Raw genomic sequence first — 24,733 nt, 5'->3', positions numbered from 1 at the left:
AGATTATTTACTTTTTCATCTAACACATAGGCATTTGATACTAGTTGTGGAACTCACATATGTAATTCGTTGCAGGGGTGCAGAAAGAGTATGAGCTTAAAAAACGTTAGATGGTACTACATGTCAACAATGGAGCATGGGTTGCAGTGAATGATGGGTTTTAAACATAACAAACAACCCTATGTGTGCATGCAACCCTAATTTGAGGATCTATGTTTTCACTATTAGACATACAAGCAATGAACACAAAAACTAGAAACCCTAGGAGGCACATGTAATTTTCAAAATTAACATATAATTAGGGTTAGGATACATACCTTTAGTGTTATATTGTAATAACAAACGAATCCTTGAAGATCTTGAACTTTGGTAGCAAGCGCCACAAGTGTCGCGCCTCTAATGGCTCACAAACAAACCTAGCAACCAAGGATTACTATGGAGAGAGAGAAGGGAAGTGGAAAATTCGGCTCTAAGCCTTTCTTGGAGTGCATGGGACGAAATCCAACCCTATAGGGGTTTATATAGGTGATAAGGAAGGTTTAGGATAAGGCAGATGTAACTTAGATAACCCTAATCCCTTAAATTCTTCCCTAAGACTTCCAAGGCACCCTTAGAGCCCAAGGAAACCCTGGGACACTTTAGATTTCGTTCCCCACCTCTAAGGGGGTTCTAGAATGCTCAATGCTCAACTTTTGAACATTGTCACCTTTAGTCCCTACAGTTTCAATTAGTTCCTTTAATCCCAAAATTAATTCCAAATTAATTTCTGATTAAATATTAATTAAACAATATGATTTCTAATTAATATATTATATCCATAATACATTAATAAATCATTTATCTTGATTTCAAATTAATTTATTAACCAATTAATAAATTAATAAATCATTCTTCTCTCTCTAAAAATTATCCTATTCAATTTCCAGGTTTGAAGGCAACCCAAAAGGACATTGCTACTATCAATTCAAGTACATACCAATTATAGTTATGGGCTTAGACACCTAATCCAACAGTGTAAGCGGTATGAAAATTTGAATCATGTTTACCACCCGGTCCGTATTTAAAGTTAGAAAATGTTTGTTTGATAACTACTATAACTAGAAATATCATTTCAGTTTTGCATTTAAGAAAATTTGGTTTTAATTATCAATTTGTTGATGACAATATTCATTTCTTCTTAAATGGAGTATTCTATTTTGGGGTTAGACCAATAAATGGAATTTATGAATTAAACCTTGATGACTCTTCAAACAATAAATCCATTTATCATGAAAATACCAAAAAGCTCAAACAAGATTTGAACCAAACATATCTATGACATTGTCTTATTAGTCACATAAAAATAGGAAGCGTGTATCCCAACTCCAAAAGTGTGGACTTTTAGGGCAAATGATACTAAGTCATTTGATATATGTGAATCTTGTTTGTGTGGTAAGATGACAAAGTCCCTTTTCTCTGGGTTGAGTGAAAGGGCAAGTGTTTTGTTAGGCATCATATATATTGATGTGTGTGGTCCTTTTAAAACCGTGTCAAGATATGGTGAACGATATTACATCACATTCACAAATAACTTCAGTCGTTTTGGTTATGTTTATTTGATGAAATATAAACATGAAGCATTTGAAAAATTCAAACTATTTAAAATTGAAGTTTAAGAACTCAAAAAGACAATCAAAACCCTTCGTTCGGATAAAGGTGGCGAGTACTTGAGCCAATAGTTCCAAGATCATCTTAGAAGTCGTGGGATTATCTCACAACTTACTCCACCCAGAACACCACAGCTTAATGGTGTGTCTAAGAGGAGAAATTAGACCTTACTTGATACGGTTCGATCTATGATGAGCATAAGTACTCTCCCTTTATCATTTTGGATTTATGTCTTACTCACCACATGTAACAGCCCGTTTTCACCTTACAATAGAATTTAATACGATGTAGAGGTATAGTACTTATTAGTCTTAGTGATCTAAATAAAAGTTGTAGTAATCGTAATTCCGAAAGTGTGCATGTGAAGAACGCCTAAATCTGACTTCGCATGAGAAAGTTATGATTTTTGAAATTTCAACGCAACAGTGTGCAACACAGGAATCAAAATTCAAATCGGTTGATTGTTAGCCTAAACAATCTAAATGAGAGTTGAAGATCTCGTGAATATTAACCCGTCAATATAAAGACAGTCAAGAACGGATGTCGTATGAAAGAGTTATGATTTTTATACGACTTTTAACAGTCTATACCCTTTAAAAATATAACTTTAAAAATAAAGTGAGAATTAGCTGACGGAGCCTAAATGAAAGTTGTAGTACTCGTCGATAACTACGTGTGGATATAAAGAACGTCGAAAACGAAGCTCGTATGGGAAGGATACAATTTTTAAAAGAAAAGTAAATCTCGTACATACGACGCACACAACTTTTAGAAGGGAGGCATAGACCAAAGGAAAAGTGACACGTGGCAGCGAGGTAGAGGAGAGACGTCCCCTTAGCGTGTGGCACACATGGATACAACGCGTTGTGCGCATCCCCAAAATTGCATATTCATATCAGCCCATGCCTCATTCATTCTCACACCAAATCCTCTCTTTCTCTCTCTCTCTCTCTCTCTCTCTCTTATTTTTTTTTGAGTTTTTGGGGATTTTAGAGAATCCTAATTTAGCGAGACTCTGGGTCAACAGAGAGTCGAACAGAAAGAAGTGCTCGGTATCGAGGTCTTGCCCCCGACGTTTTGGCTTTTCACTAGGAATCTGTGTAAGTTATAAGTTAGGCTATACTTACTATGCTTTAAATGTAACTTATATTTATATTCATAGTCGTTATTATGAATGTATAAATATGATTAATCAATGATTCCAGTCATAATATTGATTGGAAGTTTTAGTAATCCATCCGAATTTGAATCTCCCTTTAGAAGCTCCCTGATTAATCAATTCCTACATTACATATGAATTATTGTCAATTTATCAAAAAGGAGAAAACGGATGAACAAAATTTTATAGAAATATGTTATTTACGTACACGAAATAAGAGATGTTAGCATTTAAATGTACGAGAGGGTGTCAATTTTTAAATAAGTTGTGTATTGAATCTAATGGTGAGCCGTAATAGAATGGATGGATTTTCACAGCTAATAAACAACCTTCTGTACTTGATTCAAATGAGCTGTACTTGATCTAGGTTTTAAGTTGTATTCGGTTTCAAGCTAATCCCTTCCCCTAATCTACCTCTCCTAATAAACAAAACCTAAATATGCCATGTGTCCATTTTCTATATCTCTATTTTGACACATGGCATCTTTTCCTACTACTTTGACACATGGTAAACTCCCCTTATAATTTCCGTCTTTTCTTTCATCATAATCGATTCTCACAAATCAGGACATTAAAATTAAAACTAACAATATATACGTGATTTTTGTTCCAGTATTTACAGCTGTTTACACCTAGAAAGGAGTGATTTTAAATTTAAATTTTGAATACCCCATCTTACATATCTCCGTCATTCGTTTCTTCCTCCGAATCGTGTATCTCACTAGATCTTAATAGGTTTTTGATTCATCTGTTTCAAAATGACATGGGTAATACGCCACCTTCACCTAAACAAATCGGCTTCAACGAACACCCACACACCTTCAACATATACTACCACTGAACATGTAAACAACCATCACTACAACCACCATTCTTTCAATCATTTCCCTTTCTAACCTTAAAGCGTTGTTGTCACCTCCTTCAATCACCTGTCTCCCTCTCTTCTTCTCTATAACACCAAAACACCTTCAACCACTTGATTCCATTATTGCTGCCGCCGCTTTGCAGCTTGATTCCATCACCGTCACCCACTCTCCCTTTCCCCCCTTAAAAATTTCGAGAACAGAGTGTAACTGTCGATGCTAAAATCAAGAGCGTTCCATTATCGAGTCATCTCTCCCGTTTTCCATTCCTGAGACATCAATTTTCAGTTGGTATGTTTTCCAATTCTTTTTTTTCTTCTATTTGACCCAATTTTTTGATTTCATTAATTTGCTATTGCATCCGTAGTTGCCTGTGATTTCTTCTTTGGCTGATGTTACTGTTCAAAAATGTTTGCTCATTTGCATGACAACAATTTGATGAAATGCTTGGTTCATTTGACATGGGAAGAAATCACATTTGTTTGGGTTTTTCTCATTTTTCTGCTTTGTTACTTCTATTTCTACAACCGGTTTTAAGCTTTCGTACAATCATTTCATTTTAGTCAATTCTAATTGTAAAAGAAATTAAGTTTTAGTTGACTCTGATTATTTCATCATACTTGCAAAGGTTTTGAAGGTAAATATCAAGAAGGGAGAAGTATAGAGGTGAGAAAGAGGTTTACATTCTAACTTTTTAATAATATTAAAGATATTAAAGATATGAGGCTTACATTTTGATTTTTTTTAACTAGGTCTGTGAACTGTCTTTTTGGGAGCAACTACTATGTGTTGGAGAGTTGAGACCTATGGTTGCATATCGTGGGTAAATTAAACTGCCTATTTTTTTCTCTTCATATTAATTCGATAAAATAAAATAACATTGTTTTCAATAATTCAATGCTTATTTTATGATATTTAAAAAAAAATAGTTGACTATTTTACTTCTAAACTTTAAGTTTAAAATCAGTTATGAGCATAAAAAGGTTAAACTTAAGTTTAAAATTATTTATGTTCATAAAAATTAAAGAACATTGCTGTCTTTTGCATTTAGTCATGAGTGGGCCAAATTTAAGAAATAACAATGTACTTTTTAGGCTTGATATATCCTTTCAAGAGTTTCAAATCAGACTATAAAACATACTCACGGGTGGTAAAAGTGCAATCATTAAGAAGAATATATGTCATTTGATTATCCAGAGTTACAGACTCTCCCTGATGAGGATTATAACATAAAGAGGTTACATCGTGCTAGGCATGAAGTTACGGACTCCCTCATAAGGATAAGCTTGCATTTGTCGTTAGTGATTCTTTTTTATTATTCTATGAACTTTGGTTAGCTTCAAATAAACCATGAGTTCATTTGCTATAATTTGTGTTAGCATTTTGGCAATTCTACTTATTATTTTGGCCAATTTACTACCTATCATTTTGTAGTAATTGAACATGGATCATAAGTTTGAATTATTGAGAAGAAAGCATATATTTCTTGAATTAATAATTATCCGTAAAAAGAAAACTAATCGTCTAAATGAAATTATTTATTAAAAAAAAAACAATTGCGACCCCTCCTACATTTCGCTAAAAGAAAACTAACATTCTATTAAATTCCAAAAAATAATAATAATAAACTATTAGATCAATAAATATATGTATTACCGATCGAACCATAATCGAAGAGAACATAATTTTAACTTTAACCAAAAAACAATACACTTTTTATTTTTACCAAAAAAACAATGTATTAAACGTCGCCCAAAACAAATATTCGCCAAAAGGAAATTAATCGTCTCCAATAAACTATTTGTAATTTATTTTATCATTTTATATTCATGTATGTGTCTTACAATGTCTTACTTTCTAAATTTCAATTAAAATAATTTTATTTTTATGATTGACTGTCTTTGTTTTCCGTTTCAGTCTATTAAATTTTATATTTTATTGTACAAGATAATCATTTTATTATTAATCTACACCTAAAGAATGTTCCTAATATCTTCAAACCATTTTACATATTAAATTAAATTAACGATTATACGGTTACAGATAAAACATCTAACTTTGTATAAAAATAACTATTTACATAATGATTACGCATTTTATAGTTTTTATGTTGTTTTAATTTATCATCAACTACACGGATTATAACCTAATAATCTAATAAATAAAACCATTTTACCACGTCTCAGTCAATTAGCCCGACCCCAATCAATTTATCCCGCCAATTGCATGTAAGTGAATTTTCGATAATGGCCTGCTTCCTCTAATTGTATAGCGTATTGATTGCATACTTCCGGTCTTGATTCTCTTCCTCATTTTCTACCCTATTTCTTTATCCGATCCCTGATTTTTTGAATTCAACAGTTCTTAATTTGTTTTGAAATCACGATGATTTTTTTTTTTTGCAAATAAGGAACGTAATCTATCCAAAATCGAAATCGGTGGACTAGGGCTTCTATGGTGAACATTCAGTTCAATACTTGTCCCATTCGAACCCTCAATTCGATCAATGGTTGATGGTAATCCTTATTCTTCTTCTCTGGGATTCAAGGCAATGTCTAGGTCGTGAAGCTATGGCGCCATGTCTCCCCTCCCAACTCCGACAATGAGGTTTTAAATTTAGGTTTGCCTCTCCGATTTCAATTAGCATATGATTGTTGTTAAACCATTTCGTTGTTGATTCAAATTTCAAGATTGCATCCCTCAATTTAAGGTATGTCCGCTAAAAAAACTACATATTTTTCGATTCCATTCAATTCTACCCTTAAAATCAGTCAACAATTCTTGTAACTAAGATCCCATAAAATTAGGGACAATTGTAAATATATTTCCCGCTGCATCGCAAGAAATCAATAACAAATCATATCCAAAATTGAAATACGCAGTGGATTACAAATACAGGAAGGACCAAGCTAATATATTCGTGATACTTCAAATGGGTGTTGTGTTGATGTTCGATGGTCAAATGCCTGTTATCAAGGTAAATTCTTTCTTCAATTCTTACCATTCTCTATCATTCAAAGTTTACCCAAATTATAGTTTCATTATGATTCCATATTCTATAGTTATACAAAGAATATTAAATCTGAATTCATTACAACATATTTGAAATTGATGGGAGAGAAATGATAAGGAATGAAAACAAATGATTTATTTGTCAAATTCTAAGTTGGATTATGGGTTCTTTAGTTTCATACTTACAATTGGCAGCCAAAAATAAAGCCATCATCTTTTCTTTAAACTCAAAGGGACTAGTATCGCTCAGTTTATAGACTGGAGTGGGAATGGTATATATGATTGACCTATGATTTTGAATTATTACTTAAACAGGTAGGAAGAATGGTTGGTCAGTTTGCTAAGCCTCCATCAGACCCTTTTGAAGAAAAAGATGTGCTAAGTCTCAAAGATTAGTCAGAGCATACTCCCAATCTGCAAGGTAAAACTTTTAAGAATAAAATGAACAGAATCAAATATACCCACAGATCAAAAATGCAATTTATTTTATGATTAGTTTTTCTTTGATAGGTCACATGCTCCTTACAACCCGCCTTCAAGAAAATCCAGGCCTAGAGATGTAAGTCAGTCCCATTCTCTTTTCATGATCAAATGACCTTTTCACCCCTGTTTATGTGGACATCAGTTGAGAAACATCTTGAAGTATCAAAGGACAAAAACATGTAACTTATATCTTTTTAATCCTTTTATATAAAACTGACATCATATATTTCTTTTCATTGCACCTCTGTTTTTGCGCAATTGTAGAAATAATAATTTCTTTGTATTTGGACGAATTATATTTGGTAGCTTCTTCAAGTTTTAAGGTTATAATTGGAAGATGTTGAAGTATGATTTTTTGACCAGGCTCTTTATATCTTTTTTTACTTAGGTTCTTTAATATATAAAAATTCATTTTTAACAATAATCAATTAGATATTAATTATTTTGTATGCAGATTGTTGTAGGTAAACCGTAAACCCATAGATACCATGCCAGGATACAACGACTCTACAATTTTTGCTTTCCAAAGCAGGTTGTCCTATTTCAAAATAAATATGTTTTCCTCCCCACACACCACTCTGCAATTTAGCAATTTTTATACATAATAACGTTTAAAGACTTCAATACCCTAATTTTCATAGTTTGTGTTGATTATTATATACATAAGTTCATAAAATTTAAGTATAATGAAGTAGAAACAGAGATAACAGTCTAAAAATGGACATTATATGTACTTTTTGTCAAAATTTCAATCTATTTGTTCTGTTTGATTTTGTTCAGCTTTCACTGATCCTTTGATTGGAGGTGACTTATATAAACAAAGTCAAGACCAGAAGAATTGCTCAGTTTGATATTACTGGTAGGTAGATGTGGACAATAATGGATGTTGGAAAAGACATTCTTTTTCCTTCACCTGCATCATCCAATATATTTGCTTATGCATATGTTGTCAAAAGGGATCTCAGGTTGGCTTATTTCTTTATTTTCTTATTTATTTTTAATGTCTTTATAGGTTTATGTTTGGTTCATACACTGGTTCAGGACTAAGCCTTTTGAAACCAGTAGATTTGGTAGACCAAATTTACTAAAAGGTTCAAATAATCCCTATCTTTGTTACCCCATATCTTCATTTTCAATTCAGGTTTAGCCAAGGTTACATTAAGTAATTGTACCATAACCCACTTTTCCTTTTATTTCGTCCCTTTTCGTTATCTTTAAAATACAATTTAGTTTTTTTACTAGAAAGATTCTATAATCATTACTCATTACTCACCCTGTATGGGATTTTCAGTTCTCATATAAAGCACTTTGAGTTGAAAATGAGAAATCACTCATGATCAAACTTTTTAAATTTGGTTATTTACTCACATTATCTATCCAAAATCATTATATTTGTGGGGTTATCTTTTATTAGGCATATGCTCCATGATCTTAATTGCACGGAGTTATGAGATCATAAAAGGGTATGTAAACAAGTTTTGAAGATTTTCCCAGAAACATCAAGTGTGTGATACCATATATACTTTGAATACTCCAATAGAATTTGTTAATTTCTAGCCTTCTGAAATGTTTAGACTAAATTACAATTTAGCCCTATGCTTTATTGATTCTTATGAGTATGGTCTCTGAAAGAATCTTATAACCTTTTTGTCCTTGTAAAGTATTTGTCATTTAACTTAACGACTTAGATTTTAATGCCCCTACCTTCGTTTTATACGTATTGAAATTTGATCATATTGGAAGCTACTGAGTGATAGGAGGTTCAGACATAAGGTACTTCTTGGATTATCTCTCATACTACACGTCAAGTGTATTTTGGTCATTAATAATGCTAATTGGAACAAGGTTTATCAAGCTACGATTAAGTCTAAATGGAATTGTATTAAAACATTCCCTTATATATCTGCCATATATTTCTTTTTTTATTTTAATATTTTTTTATTGTAAAGTTAAAAATGCAGGTAAGATAAAATCTGTAAGATTTGGTCCTGATGCAAAATACATCGTGGTTGGGTCAATGGATAGAAACATTTGGCTGTTTGGTTTTCCCAGAGAAAAGGATATTGCAATGGAATCCGGTTTTCTGAAAAAGTTAAAGTGTGTATGGTTGTTGTTTATGGGAATTTGAAGTGTATCATTTTGAAAATGTTTTTTTTTGCGATGGAACAGAATTAAATAATAAAAGTTAAATAATTTTTGGGTTGTCTTTACATGTAAATATTTTTAGTTATAGTAATGTACATAAAAGTCACCATATTTTCACCATTTTATAGTTTAACCAAAGTATTTATTAATGATCCATATATTTTTTAAGGAAATTTCCTCGTGGCCACCGACCACAATGGTTTTTTATTTGTCGATTTAGCATACCCGAAGACTTTTCTCACTGGTTTGCTAAATTACTATTATGTTATTTATTAATTCCTCATTTTGGTTAGATCCTATTTTTTACATTATCCCAATAGAAGAGAAAATGCAAAATATAACAATTTACTTTTGTTTGTTTCTCAACTTAGCATCTTACTTTACCTATATCTTTATAAATATTTTACCCGTGGTTTCCACGGGTTGTAACCTAGTTACCTAGTAAAATTAGTAAATTAGTTGTATTCACTTTTTCAAGTACGAGATACCCTACTAACTATATCATATCCTCGTATTAGATTAGTAGTATCCTTTTATAATAGACTTTTATTACAACCGTATTATATGTGGTGTATTCCATTATCCCTTTTCCAATAGTGTGAATTTATGCATCAAATTTCAACATTTTAAAGGGTATGAATCCGTTACATTCTTTTATGGGAAAACAACGAACTTGTCACGTTTGTTCTAAAATTATTTTATTTTGTACATTAAAGGAACAAAGTTCAATTTAACCTTCTAATTTGGTCACTTTACTTATAATAGCCAGTTGCAGTGCCATGTGTTTCATCCAATAGGTTTGATTTTTTATCTTTGATTTTTTAGAAAGTGTTGACCTTTAAGGTCGAGAGAGAATAGGGTTTATGAGATTCAAGAGCTGTTTGTGATGAAGATTCAATAGGGGAATCAAGGGGAACCACAGCAGTGGTGGGAATCGGCTTGGGAAGGTGAAAGTGGAACGGGAATCAAAACTTCAGGCTCCAGGGTTCTCCTTTGAAATTAGCTTCATCATTATCGGATGGATCACCGCTGGTTCGCCTTCACAGTTCGCGCCACCACGTCAAACGCAGCCACCTCCACCCACCCTCTCCATCACCCGTGTTCTTCGAATCTGATACCGCCTGGAAATCGCAATCAGATTCATGAGAACCTCTAGTCATCGTTCTCTTCTGTTCACATCCTTGACCTGTGGGGAAGAGGGAAAACCTAGAGCAATTTCTCTTTCTCCACATTCTTACAACCTCAAAATGGTTGTCAATTGTGTTACTAACCATATGTCTGCGTGAGAGGTTGTCTAGACGAGCAGATGAAACCATGGAGTTGGGTTGAGAGAGGATGAGTGCATGAACTTTAAGGACATTGCATATTTTTTTTCTCGATTCCATGTAGTTACCGCATCCATGATCGATTCTGTGTATATGTAAGTTTTGTTGATTTTGGTCAATTGCGTGCAGATATGTCAATTAGGACCAGCAAAGAGGGAGGAGTAGAAGGCATCATCAACTTGGGTTTTTCAGTGGACACGAAGGCAGCTGGTGGCGACCGATCTAGGGCTTAGTACAGGAAATAAAAACGACATGGAGGATGTGGGGATGAAGGCTATGTAAAGGGAAGTTTGGTGATGTGTTTAATTTTGATCAAAATTCCATGTGGCACCCATGGCACCCATATTACCTATTAACCCAGTATGAGGTCATATAAGGACATTTTAAAACAGTTAAATATAACTTTATTCCTTTAATGTACCAAAAAAAAATTAAGTAACCTTTTAGAACAAACGACGTTGGGCTAATATGATATTTTGTTTTCTTTTATACATACAAAGCCAGCAGGTCTTATGAAAGTGCCCATGAATTCGACACGACTCAGTTGTTTACTAAGTTAACATTACTAAGATACTTCACTTAATAACTACAACATGGATTTGGTTGATTTGCTTCCGCAAACTCACCAGTCACAAGCTCATAATGATTGGCACATATCTAATTTATAGATTAAAATGAATTTCTAAGCAATGATCAAAGAACTTGAATTATCCAAAACCGAAGATATACACATGCACAAATTGATATAAATGGATTTATTCAAAAAAAAAAAAAAAGAGCCTAACCTAATAATGGAGAAGAGGGTAAAAGAATCAATCATGGCTTGGTCTTTTCCTTTTTCCTTGCTGATCTCTATGCACTGAAGTAAAGACTTTAAGGAAATCGTTTCCATTTCTCTCTTGTTCTTTCTGAATTCTTCTCGCAGATTGAGCAGTAGATTCGCTACACCAACTTACCTCGATCAATTCTAGTGTTAAGATTTCACCAATACAGGCTGGAATCTCTTCAAGTCTTGAACAACCTCGCACAACCAACCTCTGAAGCCTTGGAAAGTCACCACTTGAAGCTTCCCATTTTACTAAATCCAAGTCTTGCAACTTCAACAACTTGAGATTTCTAAATCCCAATCCCGTGTCACTTGTTCCCCATATTTCTCCAATGCACGCATTAACATTCAGTTTCAAAACATCAAGGTTTGGAAGCAACCCAATTGTCTGAATCTCGTTCCAGTTCAAACCAATATCTGATAAAGTCAACCATGTAAGACTTTCAGGAAACATAAGGAGGCTGCATGACTTCACACTAGAATGATACATCTTTGTATTTGATAGCTTCAACGTTTGAAGACATGTTAAAGAGAATATACGTGGAAACTCCAAAACCCCTAAAGGCGATACTAAAGATCCATGAAAACCAAGTTTCCTAAGATTGGGAGTTCTGGACAAAATACCAACACAAGATGTAGAAGGGCAAACACCTGAAATAGTCTGTAGATTCTCTAATACCCGATCAGAATACACATCTACATCTTCAATAAGATTTTCCTTTTCCCCCGACTTAATATAAAGATGCCTCAGACATTCCATATCCCATGTACTTCTAGGTATAAAAACATTCTTCCTTGATGAAATGATGAGGATTTGTAGGTGTACGAGGTTGGAAATTGATGTTGGGGGGTTCCCATCTTCAGCTTGAATTGCTAGATATCTCAAGTTAACTAGCTGTAGTACTTCCCTTGGAAATGAGAATATAGAGGTGGATTCGATATCCAATACCCTAAGAAATTTATAGGTCTCACAATCAATAGAGCTACCCATATGAAAACATTCACCCAATTCTACAGGACAACACAAAAAGAAGTTCATATGTTGAGTAGAATGATCTGAAGACCAACTACTTTCACTTTCTGCAACAGGAGAATGTGCTGAAGTCACACGCCCATACCCGTCAATTATGGATGAATTAACCAACGTTGACAAAATTTCACAACAAATGGTCCTAATGCTTTTTAACAGATTCTGTTAGGTGTTGTGAAATGACAAAAATACTCTCTCTCTCGCTCTCGCTCTCGACCGCTCTCTCTCTCTAATATGACCCTTAAGTGGATTAGCCTCCAAGAAGATAGAGTAGAGAGAAACACACAATATTTGGGACAATTTTCTGCACGTTTTCTTCCAAATGAAATTACAATACTTTAAATAAGAGAATACTTCCTAAACTAAACACACTTTATTAGAGAACATGGGTGATGGGAAGGAGATCATGCATGTTGGGGAAAACTACTTCCACTAACTAGTTTAACATGTGCTTAATGTGCTTGACTAATTCCTTGTGAACCTCCTGGAGCCTCTATCTCGACAGCAGCTTTCGGCCCAGTTGTGGTCAATGGATCTTCATTGGGCTTCGCGCGCGCGCTCTTGCTCTCTCTCCCTCTCCCTCTCAGAAACCCAAATTCTCCGTTAAGTTTAAATCGATTCAAAATGTCAAAGGGAATTTTCATCATTTCACAAACACTTAACAAAATTTGTTAAAAAAGTTACTCGTAAAGACCATTTGTGTGCAAGGTTTGCTCCGTAGAGACCATCCATGCAAAAAAATGTTTCATAAGGACTATTTTAGGGAAAAATTGAAAAGCATTAGGACCATTTGTGAAATATTTTCATTAATGTATTCTTCAAGATGAAAAAGATATACAAAGTTGACAAAATTGTAAATATATACCTACCTGTACACTACAGGAGAAAACCCCTCCTCATTTGCTTTCCACAAGCACAAACTACGCAATAGGTCATGGACATGACAAGCTTTAATTTGTCCATCAACACCTTTTTTGGAAACTATTACAAGACTTCTCCCGAGTAAATCCATTAAGTAACCCTCCGCTACATCCTCCAAAGTTTTACTCCCACTCCCACTCCCGGTTTGATGTATGAATCCCTGAGCAACCCATAACCAAATCAGCTTGTGCACTGGTATATCACAATCACCCGGGAATGCTCCTAGATACAAAAAACATGGTCTTAAATGTGGAGGCAAATGATTGTAACTTAAAGCTAGAGTATCCATATACTGATTTGGGTCATTCACAATATAGTTGCTTAGACTTTCAGCAACTTCTTTCCATGAGGCTCTTGTCCACTTACCTCTCAGAAGCCCTGCAGTTATAGAAACTGCAAGAGGCAACCCACAACATTTTCTAGAAATCTGCTTTCCAATATCATATAATCTCCATGGACATTTTCCATTTTTGAAAACCATCATTTGTAATATTCGCCAGCTTTCACGAGCTGTTCGTAGCCTCAACCTATGACTATGAGCGGTTGTTGACCCTAAATTTGAATTCCGGGTGGTTAGCAGTATCCTACTTCCATTTCTATCGTCTGGAAAATATTGTTTTAACTCCTTCCAATGACTATCATCCCAAATATCATCAAAGATAACTAGATATTTTGACCCTTCAGTCCTCTGTATATTTGTTCTCCTAACAGCTCATCACTCATGCTATAAAATCTGGTTGTAAGCTGAACAATACAACTCAAAATACAAAGTAAAATATCCCTCTTTACATATTCTTGAGAAACACATGACCAGACACGGATATCAAAGAAATATACAATGAAAGGATGCTCATATACTGTTTTGGCCAAGGTAGTTTTACCCAATCCTGCCATTCCTATAATTGGGATGACCTCCAGTTTCTTTGAAAATCCAGTAAGCTTATCAAGCAATTTTATTGTATCATCTTCAAACCCTACCACGGTTTTTTCCTCATCTACACTCTGTTTTAATGGTACTGGGAGTAGTTCAAGTTGCCTCTGCGTAAATCCAGACTCAAGTTTTCTTCTCGATATATCATCAAACACAACAAATTTCACATCCGAGTCTAGAAACTCACAGCAAAGTATTAGAATTGCATCAATCACTGTTTTCAATTCTTCTATTGCACAACTGACTCTTGGAGTTTCATCAATGAGAACAGGAAAGTAATCAGATAACGTACCTTTAATCTTCTTCAACATACCCAACACTTCTTCATCTTTATTTACCTCATCCCACACATGCCTATCCAAAATGCCCCAATTTCTGCTGTCGCTTACACAATCTAAAACAGTTTGAAGCTCGTAAAGGATCTTCGGTAAAGACTTCAACCAATAAACATTTAAACAAGTATAACCTTCTTCTTCATGAAGAAATTTGATCAATTCAGGAACTGAAAGGTGCACAATTCTCCATAGGGGATCAATTATACAGACCGACATTGCTTTCTTGCAGAGAATTTTGAAGGATGGAGATGCAATAAAGGGAGTATGTTCATTGTCTAGAGAAACATCATTGATCATGTGATTTGATTTAGTACGTAACCGTTCAAGCCGCTTCAAGAGCCGATCTGTAGCAACAGCCATTAAGGCGACGATGCATTCACTCGAAATCACTACTTACAGTCCCAATTTCGCGAACAAAACTTCAGTAAATGAATCAAATTCCGGAGTATGCGACTCGTAGGCTGATTACGTTCAACAATTGTGTCGTAGCTCTTACTAGCAGTGGCCAAAGATGATTCCTCCAACCAAATAGTCAACGCTTCAAGAGGCATTCTATAGCAGCAACCATGGCTTTCTCATCACATTTGTCGTAATGATTTAACCGTAATTTTGTAACTGATCCGGATAGGATCGTAGCCTACGAAAGAACGGTGAAGCGGGATTCGTTTTGGACTTCTCTTCGTGATTGGATTTGGTAGTGCGGTCTATATGCAATTTTGAACAGTGCGTTAGGCGTGTGGAGTTTTATCCGGTAATAAGGTTATTACCGGTAGCCGATAGGGATATCAAACTTGTAGTGCGTACCCGTTTTATTTTGGGTTTTTGTCAGACCCAATTAACTTCTACATTTTGTTTTAAAAGACCAATTATTTTTTTATTTTTTTTGGTTTGACAAAACTTCAAAAATGGTCCCTGTGGTTTCCGAAAATATCAAGTTTAGTCCCTAAGTTCAAAAAACCTCACAGATGCTCCCTGTGGTTTTAAAACTTTTAATAAATGGTCCTTATCGCTAACTCCGTTAGCTTTTAGCCGTTAAGTGAAGGGCATTTCAGTCATTTCACAACCACAGGGACCATTTATGAAGGTTTTGCCTTAATTTTTTTTAAAGAAAAATAAATATAATTATTTAATATTAAAGGGCCCCACCCCCATCTCTCTCTCTCTCTCTGTCGTAAGAAAGACTAGATTGTGCAACTCGATCGATTTATTCTTCTCTTTCAAAACACATCTATAACATCTGTAACATTCATTCACATCAAGAAAGATCTAAATTTAAAACCCCCTTCTTCCTTTTATTTATCATTGATTTGAAGGTTTGAATGATACATAACCAGAAAACGATTGAGAATAGGAGATTTTTAGTTATAAAGACGAAACAACACCACCACTCCATCATCTTCTTCCCCGTTCTTCACCTACAACTCAAGCTCCACACACACTTCTAGAAAACGATTTGCTACTATTGTTGATATCTAATTACACATTAAAAAGCTTCATTGTGTGTGTCTTGGGGTCGATGTTAGGTGTCACAGAACCTCGATTAGAAGTATTTTAGGAACGAATTAAGTTCTTAATTCCAGACCTGAAACGGAGATGGAGAAAGGTAGATTTAGAACAAAAACCATACACAAAATCCCACCTCCTACTGCCCCTGCTTTTTCATCACCACCCACCTTAACAAACTCAGGTGGTGGTGGCTTAAGACCCAGATCCAAAAATCGATGGGAAAAGTAATCTCCATGGTGGTTTCATGTTCACTAGTGGTGACAAACGCTGGAACACACAGCGAAATTGTTCATCTTCTTCAATGACGCAAGCATCTTCTACCAACCTTCTTGAAACGTTATTTCTTCACAAGAATCAAAGGTAAGATTCAAATCGCGTTTGTATGTGTAAATTCTTCATCGATCTTCATTGTTGGGTTCTTATCTTCCAGATCTAAGAAACAAGTAGGTTGAGAGATCAAGATGTACAATTCAGGAACCAAACGACAAGACAATTTCAACAAGTTGTGCCCAAGAACCAAAAACATATGAACACTATCCCCACTATATTATACATGTTGGAGATTATTAGTAGCTGAAACTTGATCCCTCAATTAGAAACCACGAATCAAACCTCTCAATCGGAAATCATGAAGGGAATAAGGGTGGGGTTGTTGGAGAGAGAGAGAAAGAGAGAGAGAGGGGTGGGGCCCTTTAATATTAAATAATTATATTTATTTTTCTTTTTAAAAAAGTTTAAGGCAAAACTTCATAAATGGTCCCTGTGGTTGTGAAATGACAGAAATGCCCTTCACTTAACGGCTAAATGTTAACGGAGTTAGCGAAAAGGATCATTTGTTAAAAGTTTTGAAACCACAGGGACATCTGTGAGGTTTTTTGAACTTAGGGACTAAACTTGATATTTTCGGAAACCACAGGGACCATTTTTGAAGTTTTTTCTTTTGGTTTTTATGAACCCCCAAACTCGAAAATTATCTGTCTTTTATATCTGATATCCTAAAATTTACACACAATTGCCGGTTTTCCATTAATTTACTGCATAGGTAGACAATGCTGTCCACGTAGATACACAGTTGGCAGGTGATGCATCAGCTTCATTAATAAGCTATTTAGAGTTCCCTAAATGAAGACAAGATATTCAAGATCATTTCCACTTTATAACATTTAGTTTTCAGGTCACGAACCCTTAAGAATCGATTAGCTTCTCCTTCGATGGCATACTCATCTGGATCATCATCTGAGAACCACGTTGTTCTCACTACTAGGAATCGTGACAACGACCTGTTCGCTTGTCGTCATCCAAAGTTAAGCGTAGAAAGGATGTCGATGTCAGATAAGAATCCAACTCGTAGATTTCGCAACTGCGTTGACTCTTTGGTAAGCATCATCTTCTTTAAATCTGTTGTCGAGATTGTGGAATTAGGGTTTATCAAACAATGGAGATAATGTTGAGTTTAGGGTTTACTGTTCTCGATTAAGTCGATAGTGGAACGAGCTTGTGGTGTGTGTGTGTGTGACTGAATATTTCATTGGTATGTTTGTTTGTAGGTGGAGATGGCAGTTAAGAAGTTTAAATACTTCAAGTGGATCGATGATGAGCTGACACCACACTACAAGAATGCCTTTAACAATCTCAAGTATGAGTTGAAACTAATGAAAGACACTAGTTACGCTGCAAGACTAGAGAGAAGGGTAGCTTTGTTGGAGAACCTGAATGGTGAAGCCACTGCTGCTAAAGAAATTGTTGATGGTGAGTTAGCCATGGCTGTTCAAGAAAACAAACAATTGAGGGGTGAGTTGAAGTTCGTGAGGATGAAGTTCAGGATTGCTATGATGTTTCTTGTGCTTCTTTCTGCTGTGTTGATGATGCAGAAAACAAAGGTGGTGGGATAGAGATGCGTGAGGCTAAGGGATTGGGGGTAGTTTATGGTTTTTAGTGGTATAGATGCTCTCCCTTTTTGTAAACTTGGGGTTGGGGATATGAACATCTTCTGTGGTTTTTGGTGGGTTGGATATAGGTTAGTATTTGTATGGATGTAAATGCCCTTGTCTGGTAAATGCCCCTGTAATTTAAGCTACTTTTGTATTCCCCATGTACTTTTGTATCTAATGGAAAAAAGCATCTTTATGGTACTATACTTTTGTTCCAATGAATAGTCTTGTTAAGTGCAACTGAATACTGATAAAAGGCATTGGTTATTATGGACAAAAACAATTGAATATAATGCATATCACATGGGTACAACAGACAAGTGAAAGTGATTGAGTTTTGGGTGGAGTGTACATTTGTGGACCAACGGGTAAAAGGCATTAGGTATTGTATTCAAATGAGGACCACACATATAAAAGGGAACATCACATGGGATCCATATCCGGATTAAAAGTGATTGAGTTTTGGGAGGAGTGTACATTTGTGGACCAGCATGAGGATTGAATACTGATAAAATATGTGACATCCCCAATTTCACAGCCAGAAAAGACCGATTTGATTATGCTTTGTTTTAAAATCAGAGTATTCTTTTAAAGAAAACAGTTGCGGAATTTGTTCCAAACAAAATATGATAAAACTTTATCAAAACATTTCTCAAATAGAATGTACTTTTCATTAAATAAAAAAACCTCGGGATGTCATGTTCCGATACAGACCAAAAAGCATAAACAGTACTTTCCATTCCAAGCCCTATTAGCATGTAGTTAGACCACAAAGGCCCAATAACATGTAAGAGGGTAATTTAGGCCCAATAGGCATGTAAATGGGCCACAAAAGCCCAATAACATGTAATCCAATACTTAGACCCAAATTAACATGTAAATGGGTCGTAAGACCCAATAAACACATCACGGAAAGCATTGGGCTCAATATACACTTAATTGGGCCCTTAGGGTCCAATGGCCAAGTAATGTATATATTAGGCCCAAATAAATAGTGATTGTTGTATTTCGTTCGTTTTGTTTTATTCCGTTGTTTGTTTTGACTTGAAGTTCAATAGATTGGTGATAAAAATCCTCTTTTGTAAAAACGACGTTTTTGGCCAACAAATTCTCAATTTTCAATTTAGGCCCAAAGTTTTGTAAAAATGACACTTTAGTCCATAATTTATAAAAGTTGGCACTTTTGTCCCAAAGGTCTATAAATTTACTGTTTTAACCCAAAATGTTATATTTTCACATTTAGAACCCTGTTTTGCAGAAAAATACATTTTCAGCCCCTTATTTGTAAAAGTTTACACTTTCGGCCCCATTTTTGGAAAACTTTACATTTTTGGTCCAATTTGAAAATAAATGATATTTTCACCTCTAAATTTGGTTTATTTACATTTATGACTCAAACTTTGGCAAAATGACATTTTTAAACCCCAAAACTTCATTTTTCGCAAATTGGGCCCAAAGGCCGTGAGGCCCAAAGGTTTTGGCCCATTAAGCTAAATTTGCATTTTTGGTCCTTTTAAAAGTATGTTTAGCATAAAAATACCTTTTTATAAAAGTATGTTTCCATACCAATTAGAATAAAAGAATGGGCTTATGGTTCACTAAGGTTAAATGGAATTAGTTATGGCCCAATAAGGCCCATTAGGGTTAAAATGAATCATTCTAGACCCAAGTGGTCCAAAATGTTTTAGATTTATTAATTGGGTCCAATTAGGATCCAATTAGGGCTTCTAAGTCCAATAAAATTGAATTGGGTGCTTATTGGTCCATTAGGCCCAATAAGGAACTCCTAGTCCACCATGGACTTAAACCATGGATCTTAATGCTTCAGACTCTTTGATGGACATGAATGGTGAATCTAAATGTGCATTGAGTGAGATTTACTTAGAATATAAGTTTTACAATAGTTGAATGGTTACACATGAATATAATTTCCTAGCTAAAATGCTAGTTGTGACATCATCCCCCCGCTAGAGGGAATTTCGTCCCGAAATTCTTTTAAAAACTAGGATTGTGAAGGAATGAATAGGTGAGGGTACTTTTGCTTCATCTGGTCTTCACGTTCCCACGTGAATTCCGGTCCGTGTTTTGCGCTCCAACGAACCTTCACGATCGGGATGCGACTTTGCTTTGTACGCTTCACCTCCCTATCCATAATCTCGACTGGTTCTTCGACGAACAGGAGGTTCTCGTTTAGCTCAAACTCTTCCAAAGGAACGACAAGGGTTTCATCTGATAGACACTTTTTCAGATTTGAGACGTGGAACATTGGGTGTACGTTGCTGAGCTCGACGGGTAGTTGCAGCTTGTAAGCCACTGGACCAATCCGGGCAAGAATCTCGAACGGTCCAATGTACCGCGGGTTCAATTTTACTCTTTTCCCAAATCGAATCATTCCCTTCCATGGAGAGACCTTTAATAGCATGCGATCCCCGACTTGAAATTCTAGTGGCTTTCGTCGCTTGTCGGTATAGCTCTTTTGTCGGTCTCGCGATGCCTGAAGTCGAGCTTTGATCTGGACTATCTTCTCGGTTGTCTCACGAATGATTTCGGGCCCTGTAAGAGCACTGGCTGGCGATTCTCCTTTTGCTAGTTGAGTGTCACCCACCTCGGCCCAGCATAGGGGTGATATACATTTACGACCATAGAGAGCCTCGAAGGGAGCAACCTTGATGCTCATATGGTAACTGTTGTTATTCGATCAGAGGCAAGTGGGCATCCCATGATTTGCCGAAGTCAATCGCGCAAGCTCGGAGCATATCCTCGAGTGTCTGGATGGTACGCTCACTCTGACCATCCGTCTGCGGGTGATAGGCAGTGCTCATATCTAGCTGTGTTCCCATTGCTCTCTGAAGAGATTGCCAGAATCTTGCAGTAAACCTGCTATCTCGATCCGAGATAATAGATACTGGAACTCCATGAAGTCTTACAACCTCCTTGAGATAGATTCGGGTCATCTTTTCCATCTTGTAGGATTCTTTTATTGGCAGGAAATGAGCGGATTTTGTTAGTCTGTCGACAATTACCCAGATAGCATCCAATCCGTCTGCTGTCTTTGGCAATTTAGTCACGAAGTCCATAGTAATCCTTTCCCATTTCTACTCGGGTATCACTGGTTGTTGTAGTAGTCCCGAGGGCTTTTGATATTCTATTTTCACCTTGGCACAAGTAAGGCACTTGCCCACGAAAGTGGCTATCTCTACCTTCATATTAGGCCACCAATATTGCTGCTTGATATCCAAATACATTTTATCTGACCCCGGATGAATAGAATATCGCGTCCTGTGGGCTTCATGCATGACTACCTCTCTAAATCTCCCAATTTTGGGGACCCATATTATATTCATGAAGTAGTAGTTTCTGTTATCCTTGACTTCGAGCTCCTTCTCCATTCCACATAGTGATTCACTAGCGACATTCTCCGGCTTCAATGCGTCCAACTGGGCTTCTTTAATCTGTGAGGCTAGATGAGGCTGGATGGTGATTGACAGAGTCTTCACATGTGACAACCGTCAATTTTTGGCCAAGTCAAAGTCAACTAAAGTCAACAAGTCAAACCGGTCAACTCATCTAACCCTTGTACATTAGGGTTTCCATTATGTTTCTTATTGTACAACTCGCAATCCTTATACAAATTATCACTTAGAGTTTTCACGTGTTCGGAAATTCTAAACCCTAATCAGGGTAAGTGACGACTATACTCGATAAAACATTATTCCTTAACCTGCGGGGGCATATAACAATCATAACAAGACTTAACGAGGTTTACAAACCTTGCGTTACAGAGCCAAACGCTCAAAAAGGTCACAAAAGAAATCTCTCCCAAATCTCTCTCTGAATGAGAAATCTCTCCAAGTATGTGAAATCTCTCCCAAATCTCTCTCTGTATGAGAAATCTCTCCAAGAATGTGAAATCTCTCCCAAATCTCTCTCTATATGAGAAATCTCTCCAAGAATGTGAAATCTCTCTCAAATCTCTCCAAGTATGTGTGATCTCTCCCAAATCTCTCTCAAAAAGTTCCTTTAACTTTTTATAATCATTTCGGGCATCCCGACACTTAACTTGGTGAAAAACGGCGCAAAATGGGAAGAATTCTTGAAAAATAGCCTGAACAAATCGAAACCCTCCTTTAAGGACCGAAGCCTCTCGGACCGAAAGTGCTTAGAACCGAACTGAGTTGGACCGAACCCGAAGCTCCCTGCGAACCGAACCCGAAGGTCCCTTCGGACCGAACCTTCCGAACCGAAACCATTAGGACCGAACCGAAGTCTGATGATCCGAACCCGAAGTTCGCTTTCGCTCCTGACCTTCGCCTTCGGGCTATTTCGCTCCACCTCGCCTTCGGGCCCAGCAGCAACAAGGACCGAACCTCGGCCCAGTACCGAGAGGTCTCGCAGATAGCCCTTTCCTTCCCGATTTTCGACTACGACTTCATTTTAGGCCCGTTTTACATAATTTTAACGCAGGATTTTCACCCAAAATTATATTTTAACATATAAGACCCCTAAATTCATAATTAATCACGTTTTTTAGTGTAAATCTTATCCAAGATTAGTGGGTAGGATATTTTGGGTGGAGTGTTGACTTTGCTTTAATGTATGACACAAGCAACCACCCATGCCCACTCAATGACCAGCCCTTGTCCTTCCACCATACCTGGTCATTTCATTGTCCTTTTTCCCCCTCTTTCCAGCCAAGTACTTTGACTCAAGGGTAAGAAAACCCTTATCTCTCCTCCCATTCACTCACACTTCACCAAGAAGCAAAAACTCATTCTCTCTCACTTCTCTCTCTAGATTTCGAGATTCAAGGCTGATTTTGAAGTTCTTCATCTACCTTGGTAAGTAAATCTCTCCCCACACTTGATTTCCTTACACTTCTTCACTCAAATCGTGAGTTCCTTACACAAATATCGTCATATTTGTTGTTAGATCTTCGAATCTTCAAGCATCATCTAAGTGTTCTTGAGTTGAACACTTCTTTTCTTCATCATCCATCTACTGTAATCACTCAAGGTGAGTTCATACCCCTATCTTTTCATGTTTTTCTTAAGTTTTAAGGGGGGGGGGGGAATACAAGTTAAAACACCAAGAACACAACTAAACTCATTTAACAGCCTTCATCAGAAAAGTTCAACTCCATTCGCGGACTGTTTTGGTCAACTTAAACATTTTAGTTTTCAAAACTGTATTAGGTGAAAATAGTTTAGGTTCATACCTTTAAAATGACTACTTGCTCATCACCATAAGATTTTTCTACGATTTATGGTGATTTTTACAAAACTGCCTATCATTTCAGAAACAAATTCGGACCAGTCTGTGAATATGAACATTTTAACACAAGTTAAAACTTAGAAAAATCATAATAAAAATTATGAATAAACTAGACACATTTTATGAACTCTCAGAATTTACGGATTCAGTTTTCGACTTCGTATCATTTTTCTATGATTTTTCTAAAACAGTGCAGAAAGCTTAAAAACTAGTTAATAGCTTATAACTTTCATAACACTTTGTATTATGTTGAGCAAAGTGTATAACAATAAGTTCTATATATTAAATGTAATTTCTTGTTAGTTTATCGTCATAAACTGAAATTTAGTCATTCATGATAAGATTCTTCATTCATTTCGAACACATATAATAAGCTATAATAAGCATAGTTTATGGATTCATAGCACTAATGTATTTTCATAAAAAAGTTCTTTTTCAATACAAACGTTTTGGATAAACTATAATAGGTATAGTTTATGTATCATTTACATTTCAAACTCATTTACCAAAGGTTTTCAGTTAAGTTCACGTAAATCTGTTAATGAATAAATTTGTGAGACATTCGCTTCGTGTTACCTTCATGGTAACAAAATCAAAAGTCCTGTAAATTGTAACCAGAGTCTAATGTAGGGAGAACGTGATAGTTGTGTATAGATCTATATTGGGTTTGACAAACCCACACCTGAGCTGCATGCAACAGCTAGACCGGCAGGTCTGTGGTGACAAGTGTCATTTAACTTGCGACGCCTGAAGAACGTCGTATTACGAGGCCGTCTGAGTCATAGTATGGTTATAATAACTCACATGTGGTATTAACAAATCATAAGATTTACGGGTTCTTACTTTTAAATTAGCGAGTTATGTCGATTTAACTCATAGGAAATACTTTAAGTATGGAAAAATACTTGTTTATTTTCGGTCCTGGGATTTAGGACTACCTAACTTTTATAAGGAAAATATAGGATTTTTTTGGAACATATTTCTATTAAAACTACATAAAGCTAGAATTGTTAGACTTCAGCTATAATTGTTAAGTGTATATGATAGAGTTATATAAGAATCTAGTCACAATTTACTTAGAATTGGTGGGCGCGCCTCATCTCCTGTTCCTTGTTTGGTTGTGGACCTAGGGCAGACCCATTATATTCAACGGTTTATTCAACTTAAATTTTATATAACTTATATACACTGGGCGATTATAGAAGGAATCTATGGGTCCCTCTAGGGTTCATTATCGCATAACATAGAAGCATTCATTTCACTTAATAAAGAAAATATTGGATTTTCTGGAAACATACTTTGTCGCTTTTACAAGGAAAACGGTTTCTTTCTCAAACAAAACTCTTAT

The 24,733-nt window shown here is 35.7% G+C and overlaps 1 long non-coding RNA gene and 1 pseudogene across 10 annotated transcripts; one reads left to right on the top strand and one right to left on the bottom strand.

Annotated features, from left to right (window-relative positions):
* The first annotated feature begins 5,874 nt into the window (after positions 1-5,874).
* LOC145108859 (uncharacterized) lies at positions 5,875-9,368 on the top strand. Of its 10 annotated transcripts, XR_013708610.1 has the most exons (6): positions 5,883-6,379; positions 6,552-6,646; positions 6,997-7,102; positions 7,192-7,240; positions 7,619-7,696; positions 7,945-9,368. It is a non-coding gene; the product is annotated as an uncharacterized LOC145108859 (long non-coding RNA). The 10 variants fall into 10 exon arrangements; XR_013708603.1 differs by having other exon boundaries at positions 5,875-6,379; positions 7,192-7,696; XR_013708611.1 differs by having other exon boundaries at positions 5,875-6,379; positions 7,192-8,129; positions 9,126-9,368.
* Positions 9,369-11,446: 2,078 nt separating this feature from the next.
* Positions 11,447-15,037, bottom strand: LOC145106467 (putative late blight resistance protein homolog R1A-10; annotated as a pseudogene).
* Positions 15,038-24,733: the final 9,696 nt, after the last annotated feature.

This window comes from Lactuca virosa, chromosome 4 (assembly GCF_052849685.1).
Source record: "Lactuca virosa cultivar CGN04683 chromosome 4, Lactuca_virosa_CGN04683_v6, whole genome shotgun sequence".
In the NCBI taxonomy this organism is placed as follows: Eukaryota; Viridiplantae; Streptophyta; class Magnoliopsida; order Asterales; family Asteraceae; genus Lactuca; species Lactuca virosa.
The sequence above is the reverse complement of the archived record's forward strand: the minus strand, read 5'-3'. Positions and strand labels throughout refer to the sequence as shown.